Source organism: Nelumbo lutea, chromosome 3, assembly GCF_056320005.1.
Source record: "Nelumbo lutea isolate HS-2025 chromosome 3, American lotus-T2T, whole genome shotgun sequence".
Lineage (NCBI taxonomy): Eukaryota > Viridiplantae > Streptophyta > Magnoliopsida > Proteales > Nelumbonaceae > Nelumbo > Nelumbo lutea.
In genome coordinates, this window is record NC_142686.1 from 57,176,415 (window position 1) to 57,187,877 (window position 11,463).

Sequence of the window (11,463 nt, forward strand, 5' to 3'; positions counted from 1 at the left end):
TCCCTCACCAAAGGGTATGTAGGTAGACCCTCTGGGGGTTCCACCAACTCTCTCTTCCTTATTCTTCTTGGCTTAAATGACAATTGTTCTTGGACCTTCAAGGTTAGACCACAAGTGCCAAAGCCATTGGCTTACATAAAAAATCCCTAGTTCAACTCAGATCTCTAGAGGAAAATGCAATGGACAAAATTAGATTGCAATTTCACCACCATTGTTGTGTAGGAACTTCACTTTCCTAGCATTATCAGAACTGCCATTGCATGAATTTCTATCCTTCGCAAGGATTGACTTGCACTAGAGGGATCTAGATCTATAGCGTCATCACTATAATCATGAAGACCACCATGCATTAGAGGTGTAAATCGGACCATACCACCCATGGCTCGGCACGACGGTCTGGGCCATGCTGGGCCTAGGGTTCCAGGTCCACTTGCCGGCACGGCACGGCCTGCGGGCCTGTAGCAGGCCACACTCGATCTGCCTGACGAACTAGCCATTGGGGGGTCCCCAACGACTAGTTTCAACTTTTTGGGTTTTTTTTTTTTACAGAAATACCTTTCGAACAACTATAAACAATTATATAGGGGGTATTTATGTATTTTGATTTTGGGGGGGCTGAAAGAATGACACAAATGTCCTCTAACAGCTATATAACAACTAGTTTGGGGGGCATTTTGGGTAAAGTGATAAATAACTTTACAATGACCAAAAAACCCCTCCTAACAATTAAAAAATAACTACTTTTAAGGTATTTTGGGTAATTGAATTATTTTCAATTGCTATAAATAGCCCTATCATCCACTATTCTCATCACACCAATTCAACAATTCTCTTAATCTCTTCTATAGTTCTCATACTCTCTCAAGTCTCAATCTCTCATACATTCTTTGATTCTCCAATTCTCAAATTTATTGAAGTTTCAACAAGAAGAATGCTTGCTCAACAACTCAAGTATCTCAAGTTAGCAATTTGGGAGGCTTGGACTCTTTGAGTTGAAAGGCTTCAACTGTTCAAATCAAGTTGGGATTCCAAATCGACAATTTGGGTAAGTACAATTAAATTAATTTTTATTTTTTTAGAATTAAAAAATGGTCGACTCCTCCCGAAACCAATTCCCGAACATGTTCAATGTCGACAATATTCAGTCACATCATGGTAGTGTTAGCACCGATATGGATGCTATTGATATTGATGGAACTTTCACCCCTAGTACTGATACTAGGGGAAAGAAAAAGAATGCCACTAAGTTGATTAGCCTGGTTTGGAAAATATTTAAAATAGAAGAGGTTCAGGGGAAGGGAAAAAGAGTTGTTTGCCAAAAATGTAGGAAAGACTTTAGCTATTGTAGCAAGGGTGGTATTGGCCATTTAGGCAGACATTTGCTCACCCATGAAGAAGAAGATGAGAGAGAAACAATATAAATACAAATTGGGAGGGGGGCTTGGTACTTTTAAATATTCTCAAGAAAAAATGAGGCAAGATTAACAAAACTGAAGATACTAAACTTGAAAAATGGTTACATAAATCCACAATTTAAAAAAATATATATATTCATATAAACAAAATTTAATTTATATGTTATCAAATCTTAATTCTAAAGTTGCAATTACTTCTGATATTTGGACTTTTAAGTTTAGCATAAGTTATATTTGTGCTATCAGTCATTTTATTGATGAAAATTGTCTTTTAAATAAAAGAATTTTAAGTTTACTAGGCTTGAATGGCCACATACTGGCTCAACTATTGCTGCAAGTATTTTAAATATTTTACATTCTTATGGAATTTACAATAAATTATTTTCTATTAGTTTTGATAATGTTAGTAATAATAATTCAACAATAAATATTTTAAAATCTCAATTAAAACCATGTTTAAATGGTAAATTATTTCATATCAGATGTGCATGTCACTTCTTAAATTTATGTATTCAGGATGATTTAAATATTATTTCTACTCATATTTCTAAAATTAGAAATTGTATTATATATATTAAAAGTTTTGGAGCAAGAAAACAAGAATTTAAATATTTATGTCAAAATTATAGTTTAAAATATAAGTATTTTATATTAGATGTTAAACATAGATGGAATTTTACCCATGCTATGTTGGAAAGTTGTATTTTTCACAAACAAATTCCTAGTGATTTTTATAATGCAAAAGTGCCTACTAATACTATATTTGAGGAAGATTGGGAAATGATAATTTTGTATAAGAGATTTTTTAAAATATTTTTATGATGCAACTAATGAATTATTGGCTATTTATTATCCAACTAGTTGTAATTTAGCTTATCAATTAATGATGATTAGTGATTGTTTTGCAAAATATAGAAAGAATCCACAATTTAAAAGTATTGTTTAAATAATGGAATATAAATTTTAAAAATATTATAAGAATATTTCTCATCTTTATTACTTAGCTACAATATTAGATCATAAGATTAGGAAAGATGGTTTAGATATTTTACTTGAAACATATTGTAAAAATACAAATATTGAAATTGGAAAAAAAGAAGAAATTAATAGTTTATTATTTGAAATGTATAGTTTATATGAATTTGAAGTAACAGGGAATAATAAGAACTTTACAACTTGTACAACTGCATCTTCCACTTCTGAACTTTAGTCTAGTAGTGGAAGAGAAAAACTTTTTTATTTAATAAGTAAGAGGCAAAAATCCACTACCTCGACAATATACAAGTTCATTTATTGAACTAAAATTTGATTTACAAGCAATTTTTTTTTTACTTTATGTGATTTTTCCTTCAATTTGGAGGGAACAAATAATTTTGATATTTTTAGCCTAGTGGAGTGAATTTGCAAAAAACTATTTAGTTCTTGCCGCCATGGTATGTGATCTACTAACCCCTCTAGTGTCTACAGTTTCATCAAGGTCTTGTTTTAATGCAGGTACTAGGGTGTTGGATGACAAGAGAAGTTGGTTAGATGCTGAAAATAGATTGCAAGATAAAGGAGGGCATGACACTACACCTGATGTTTCACCTGAAGTAGATGATCAAAGTCAAGAACAATTGGAGAAAATTATGAAGTCAATATTTTCCAATTTTTTGTAAATTTTGTTTAACTTTTATTTAATTTATTTGATATTTTTTAATAACATATTTTTTTTATTTTCAATTTGTAACTATGTTGTATTTTTTGTATTTTATTAATTTATTCTATTTTCCAATTTTCATTTTTCATTCATCCAACCATTGTATGCTTTGTATCATTCAAATTTAAATGAAATAAAATTCCTAATTTTCTTCCAATTTATTATTCACTTTGAGTCTTTGTCTCTTTAACTTCTTATTTGGTTAAATTTTTTTTTCATTTCTTTGTTAGATTTCTTATTTTTCAAATAGTTCCCAAAAGAATGTTAAATATTTTAGTTTTACTTAGCAAAAAATAAATAAAAAATATAAAAAAAAACAAAAAAAAACTTGTTTGGCCCATGCCCAAAGCCGGCCTGTGGCCCAGCTCGGCACGACTTGTAACCCACCCGGCCTAGGCCCATGGCACAACATGGGCCCATACGGGCTTGGGCCGTGGGCCATGTCGAGCTGACCCCCAAATTATTCCTAAGGAGAGCGACATAGCCTCCGATGGCCTGCAGGCAGCAAGTGGGCGTTTTACACCTCTACCATGCACAACGGGGGAACTTGAGATACAAGTAAATTACATTATGATGTAATACATCCATTCAATAAACACCAATGTTTGTGGTAACATGGAATAATAAATAGAAACTAGCTTCTACATCTTTAAAATGTTTTTTTTTTCATAATCAAGTGTTATTCATATATGACAAATTACCTAAAGCTTTCTAGAAACTTTACTAATGAAACTATAATTAATACGTACCCAATGATGAGCTACCCAATTTAATTTGCCAATTTTAGCCCGTGATTCTTACATAGTTCAATACTTCTATCAAAATATTTCAATTAGACAATGCCATGCAACATTTCCAACTGAGCCTCGTTAGTTGGTGATGTCAAATGTCACAATTGTAAACCACACCTACAGTAATCTGAATTAAAAGAAAGAAAAAAAGGAGATTGAAGAGAGAGAAGTGGAGGAAGAAGATGGAAGAAAAAGGAAGAAGAAGAGAGAGTAGTTCAAAACCTCTCTTCATCCCCCGATGATCTCTTTTATTCTTTTGTTGTAAAAAATAAGGACAATTACATGAGTGCTCTTAGTAGGGTGTCCATCACTAAAGACAACAATAAAAAACAATAAAAGAAAAGAGAAAACAAGCTATAATTGAGGCATATTACCTATAACACAAGTCATAAACATAACTTAAAGAAAAACAAAGAAACTATGGTCCATTTAGTCCATTATCTCTACACTCCTCCTTAAGCTAAGCATAGATATCAATCATGCCCACCTTGCCTACACAATATTGTAACCAGTGTTTTAAGAGGCGTGGGAGGCATACACCTGGAGGCACTCCCAAAATGCTTTGAGGTGTATGCCTTAGGTGCAAGAGGCATATGCTTTATACACTTTTTTTCATGAGGCATGTTAGAGGCGTACGCCTCATGTGCCTTTTGCACACATCATATATAAAGAAAAAAAAAAGAAAAAAAGAAAAAAAAGGAAAGGAAAAGAAAAGAAAAGAAAAGGAAGGGAACGAAAAAGAAATAGAAGAAAAAAAGAAAAGGGAAGGGAAGGGGAGAAAAAATAAGGGGAAAGAAAGTGGCTTGCCCCCGACCCCTTCGGCTCCCCTTTCACCTAGTGTTATGCATATTTATTCTTCTTAACATAAAAGATTTTTATTAAAAAAAAAGAAAAAAAAAAAGAGATCTCCCCTTCATCTTCTTCATCTTCCCCTTCCTCTACCTTCTTCCTCCTGACCCCCCTCCTCTTAAGGAGGCTTATGCCTCCTTGTGCTCAGGAGGCGTACATCTCTTACGTTCTGAACTACGCCTTACGCCTCTAGGTAGTGGAATGTTTTGCATTACACCTCCACGTTTTAAAACATTGGTTGTAACTTTGCCTTGGGGACACCCTTGATCAGAACATCTGCTAACTGTTGCTCTAAGGCAATAAAAGGAAGGCAAATTTCTCCAAAAGCTATCATTTCTATTATAAAATGCCGGTGAACTTCAATATGTTTCGTGTTGTCATACTGAATTGGGTTGTGAGCTATATTGATCGTAGTCTAATTATCAAAATAAAGCACTAATGGCTTATCATGTGTAATACCCATCTCCTCTAGAAGTGATCCAAGCCAATAACAACTCTGAAACTCCATGTGCCATTGCCTTGTACTCTGCCTCAGCTGAAGACCTGATTACTATTGACTTTTTCTTATTCCTCCAGGAGACAATGTTCCCTGCAACCAAGGCACAATAACCTGATGTAGATTTCCTATCATCAATACTATCGGCTCAATTGACATCTATGTAAACCTCTAGCTTCATGTGCCCATGCCTAGAGAAGATAATACCCTTTCTTGGAATTCCCTTCAAGTAACACAAAACTTGTTCTACAACAACCATATGTGTGTCTCTAGGTGCATGCATAAACTAATTGATCATATTAACAACATATGAGATATCTGGTCGTGTCATGCAAATATATGGAAATTTCCTCAAAAGTCTTTGAAACACTCCCCTATCTGCCAAAATTTCACCATCATCAACTAAGAGTTTATGGCTAACATCAATAGGTGTAGAAACAAGTATAGCACCAACTTTCCCAATTTCCGTGAGAAGATCTAACACATACTTCAGTTCGGAAATGAAGATGCCATCTTTAGACCTAGCAACTTCGATGCCTGAGAAATATCTCAATTCTCTTAAATCTTTAATTTCAAATCCTGAGTTAAGGAATGGCCGGACAAACAATGAGGAAGGTAACCTGAGTGCCTTTCCTCTTCACAAACAAGGTATGGCCGGACTGTCTGTGTATAGCCAAAATCAATAAATGCAGCTTTGAATCTATCAAACCAAGCTCGTGGGGATTGCTTGAGGCCATAAAAAGATATCTTCAACTTGCATACCTTGCTTTGCATCTTTTTATCGTACATACCCAGTGGAAGTGATGTGTAAACCTCTTCAGCCAAGTTTCCATTTAAGAAAATATTCTTCACATCAAATTGATATAAGGGCTAGTAATAACTCACTGCCAAGGATAACAAAACTCTCACTGTGGTCATTTTTGTAACTGGTGCAAAATTCTCCATATAATCAACTCCTTATACCTGAGTATAACCCTTGGCCACTACCTGAGCCTTATACATTTCAATGGTGCCATCAACATGATACTTACATACCACTGGTTCCTTCCCATGAGGCAAATCCATAATATCCCTAGGTATGATTTTTACAAAATGCTTCTATTTCAATTCTCATATACTCCCTCCATTCTGGTTTAAATAAGGCCTCTATAATTGATTTGGGTATAAGCTAAGAAGGGAGGCTAAGAAAGAATAATAAGATGAGGATAACAAGTTGTAAAAAACTGGCGGTTAATTGAACCAATCGATATATATACAGTAATATATAATATTATATATATATTATACTTTTTATTTTTATTTTTGAAAACCGAATAAAAAAGTTCTGCAGTCTCTTAGTCTCTTTGAAACCTTTTAGTCTTTCTCTGTTTGCCTCTTCAAAACCTAAACCTAATACCTTCTCTATTTCTCACTCTCTCAGTCTCTCTTATTCTTCCTATTCCCCATACGGTTAGACCCCAATCCCAAGTGTCTAGTTCGGCAACCGATGCCATAGTTCCCTTGCTTTCCTCCAACGTCGGTTGTCCTTCGACTGACGACCTCTTCGACTCTCCCCTAGTGTCTTTGTCTCTGTCTCTCTATTCTCTGTGAGCACGTGAGTCTGTGTCTCTATCTCTCTCTTCTCTCATGTCATCTCCGCCACACGGCCTACACCAGCCACCAGCACTAAGCGGCAATCGGTGTTGCCGCTTTGCCAGAAAGCAAGCATTAACGCCATCTCTATATCTTTCTTCTCTCTCTCATCTCTCATCTATGCGGCTCCGCCAGGCACCACCTCTCAAGCTCTCACTTCAGGCGACAGTCGACAGCAACCACCGACACCAGCTAGTCCGGTACCGACAATTTTAGTTTTCTTTTTTATTTTAAGTGCATGAAAAAACCAAAAAACTGAATTGCAGTTAACCGGTTGCACCGGTTCAATTTCAGTTTGGATATTTAAAAAACCGATCAGGTCGATTCGGTTTGAAAAAATACCCCATGGTTCGGTTAACTGAACCATGAGCACCCCTACTAAAATAGGTGTTTGGAAATACAATGTGTTGTACATTTCCTCTTATCTTTTCTCACAACAATAACTAGGTCCAAGTCTGAGAAGGGAGGCTCTGGAGTAGGTGGTGAAGGACATGTCCTAATGTCCTCTTTTTAGGGGTTGAGAGTGTCTGTGACTTAATTGTAGATGAAGGAAATACCTAATCATGTTGTAACCTTTATCTTTGGTACCACCTCCATACAATAGGATGAGTAATGAAAACTAAGGACTAGTAGGAGGAAGAGGAGCAAGAATGGTAGAACTAGGAGACGAAGGCTCTACCATTGGAACATAAGTAACCATAGAAGACTCAACCTCATAATCAATAGGAGAAGGCAGAGTAAATGGTGAAGAAAACAATTCAAGGGAATGCTCTCCCTCAGAAAAAAGACCATAAAATGGAAGTGACACTACAAAGGTAACATCCATGGAGACAAAACGAGTTCAATTAATGGGATCAAAATAGCAATAGCCCTTTTGTGTGGAGTCATACCATAAGAAAATACAGTTTTGGGCCTTGGGTTCAAAATTATGTGTTTAAGAGCTAGGGACATGAACATAAACATGCACCAAAAGACACGCAAGGGAATAGGAAACAATGCACTCTCAGGAAATAGGACATCAAAGGGAGATTTGAACCCTAAGGCTCAAGAAGGCATGTGGCTAAGAATGTAGGTAACTGTCATCACTGCATTACCCTAAAATCTCACTGGAACATGGGAGGCAAAAAGGATGCTCCTGGCTACTTCAAAAACATGTTGGTTTTTTATCTCTGCTACCCCATTTTGTTCTAGAGTATGGGGACAAGAACTTTGATGTATAACCTCAAACTTCTCAAAGTATGAAACGAGATCATTCTTAAAATATTCCTTACATTATTTGATCGGAATATCTTGATGTGGATATCAAATTGTGGAAGCACAAGTTCATGAAATTGTTTTACAAGTTTGGGTACTTCAGCATAGGAACAAATAAAATAAAGGCAAGTGTAACATTAAAAAACATCAATAATAGAATAAAATATTTATAACCAACTATGCAAGGTAAATGGTATGGCCTCCACACATTAAAGTGAACAATATGAAAAGGAACTATAGGTCTTTTATTACTTGCTGAATAAGAGTTTCTACAATGCTTTGACAGTTCACATGACTCACAATGTAGACTTGACAATTTAGTTTTTTTAAACAAAGTTGGAAACAAAAGACTTAAAGAAGAAAAAGAAATATGACCCAAACGATAATGGCATAATATAATATGACTGGTTGACTCTAACCCATTTGAACCAAAAGCTAGTCTAGGAGGTGATACTTGGCTTTGTCCAAGCATGTCCAGCAGTTATATCCCATTAGCCTCATGACCACTCATAATCACCTTCTAAGAGTCAATGTCCTAAAAAACATAATAAAAAGGGAAAAGGGTCACACTATAATTCAAAGATTTTGTCAAATTACTAACTAAGAGTAATTTAGTGTTTAATTTAGGAACATGAAGGGATGAGGATAAGGTGAGTGTGTTTAAAGTAGAAAATAAATAGGACACACTAGTCATACAGTCAGAGGCAACATATTCAATTATCCAAGGGATCTTATGATTACCTGAGACAAAATCATGATTCGTAGTAGCATGAATACTTGAATGGGCATATGTAGATGAAGAGGGAATTGTTTTTGATGAAGTGTTGTAATAATAGACTTCAGGTGACTAATTATTCGACCATACTTCTCATACTTAGCCTTGGCAATTGTTAGTTTCTCTCCCATTGACTTCTCACCATTGCGCCCCTATTCACTCTGTGAGGAGGTGGCTACATTTGCATTTCCACCTGTCTCATTCTCATTCCTTTTTCCACTGTTTGCGTTCTTGAGTCTGGTAGGTATAAGCTATGGATGCAGCTTCCAATAGGTGACTTCAGTATGTTTAGGCTTTTTGTAGCATTTACAAACATCTTTCTTCCCAGTGTTGACTTTCTGTTAGATAGTGTATTCCCTTAGCTCCAATTAGACTGATGTACAGATACAATTATTGTAAACGAATGAAAGTACATTATTGTTTCATGTTGAGACTTGCCACTGTGCAACGCTCGCACACACATGTGCACTCATGTGTGCGGCACAATGAGGCATACTTTGCTCACACCCGTGTAGCTCGCAAAGGGCGGCTTTGACTTTTGGTGCACAACTAACTGTTGATGTTTCAACGGCCACAATTTGATCAGGTGTGATCGAGATGCACTATTCAAAGTTAACAGTCATTAACTGTTAACTAACTTTTAACAGTCACAATTTAAATTGTGACTATTCAATGAGTCTTTTCTGAACCATCACTTTCCTTTGCTCCATGACTCTTTAGAAATTATTTAAGGAGCATAAATCAAGCAATTGCACACACAATTTTCGAAAATCACTTTGTCTCTCTTAGCCCGATCTACTACTGTCTCATAAACGGTTTCTTCAAAGACCCTTCAACTTTGTTGGTTGCAAATTCTCGCCCAAGGCTCTATTGTATCCTAGAAATGGACTTGCCTATAACCCAACAACAAACTTAGTGGAATTGAGTGTGGGGGGGGGGGAATAATGTTCTAAAGACAGTGTCTTCAGACACACCTAAGAGCTTCTCCTCTAAGTTTCAATGACACTAATTCCTAATAGAAACAACAAAGAAATCTAGATATGTTGATGACTTTGTGGAATAAGGTGAGAAGAAAAGGAAGAAGGCTAATGGAGAGCCAATAAAATTTACAAGTTACACATGGTGCAATCAAATTTTGTAGATGAGAATCGTGCTTGGACATGACACTCCATCAATTCTGATTCAAAGTTGGATGAAAAAATGGATGGTTCCAAAAATGAGATTCTACATGTGCCCCACTTGCATTCGAACTTGAATCGAGATTATGTGTATGTTTGGTTCTCGCTATGTTAACATTAAAATACAAACACATGTGCTCACTTACATGTGAAAGCAAGGGTACAAAGGTAATTTTGTTGAAAAACATAACAATGATCGCTTAAAACCTGACCCACCGATTGCTTAAAACCTGACCCACCAAGATGATAATTCGGATTAGTTGAACATTTTAGCAGCAAACTGTGGAATCAATGATGAGATTTCACGCCAACAATAAATTCATGGGCCCCACTATGAAAGGTGTAGACCCCATGTATTTTATTATTGGCCTTATCATTGGTTCCACAGCCTGCTAAACAACCAAAGTGTTTAGTTAAACCTTGCTCCCAAAATTACTTCTCCATATTTTCCCCTATCCCTCCAATGGCTATCTTTACTATCAACGGTGTTGTCTCAGCAGTCGATCTCTTAGTTTTTTCCTTTTTTTTTTTATTTTCATAATTAAAAGTTAAATACTAAATTGATTCCATTCTCTTCCCGCTTCCTCATTGACTCCAAGTCTCCAACTCCATTAGATCTACATTGTACTAGCTTTACTTCAGATCCCAAGTTCATCCACTGTTAAATAGAAAGTGTGAAGAAGCATATTTAGAGTGATGAAAATTCCGAGAGCACTGTGCAGTGGTAGATTAAGCACCGGTAGGGGAGGGTGGACTATTGATGTTGGAGGACCTCTTCGGAGCTTCTTCTTTTACCGGATCTTCATTTTTGCCATATTTACTATTCTCTTCCTTGTTACTCTTTGTTTTCCTCACCACTAACCCTTCTACTAACCATCATAATTCGGTAGGAGTGTCAATCGACCAGTTTTGGATTGGATCCAATTCGATCCAAAACTTATCAAATCGGATTTGGACAATCTGTTATAATTATTGGATTGGTTTAATCCAAAATAAATTGGTCCATATTCTTATTGGTTTGAATTGGATTTAAACCAAATATCCAATAATCCGATCATGAGGCCAAATCCTTGTCCAATTTGAAACCAATCAAAATTGAAGCCGACATAAAATTACTTTTATGAGAGTACTTTTACGAAAGCACTTTTATAAAAGTAATTTTATAAAAGCACTTTTATAAAAATACTTTTACAAAAACACTTTTACAAAACTACTTTTATGAATGCACTTTTATGGGCATTTTCACAAAAGAACTTTTATGGAAGTACTTTTACAAAAGCACTTTTGCGGAAAATACTTTTATAAAGGTACTTTTGCAAAATCACTTTTATGGAAGTACTTTTATGAAAGAACTTTCATGAAAGTACTTTTACA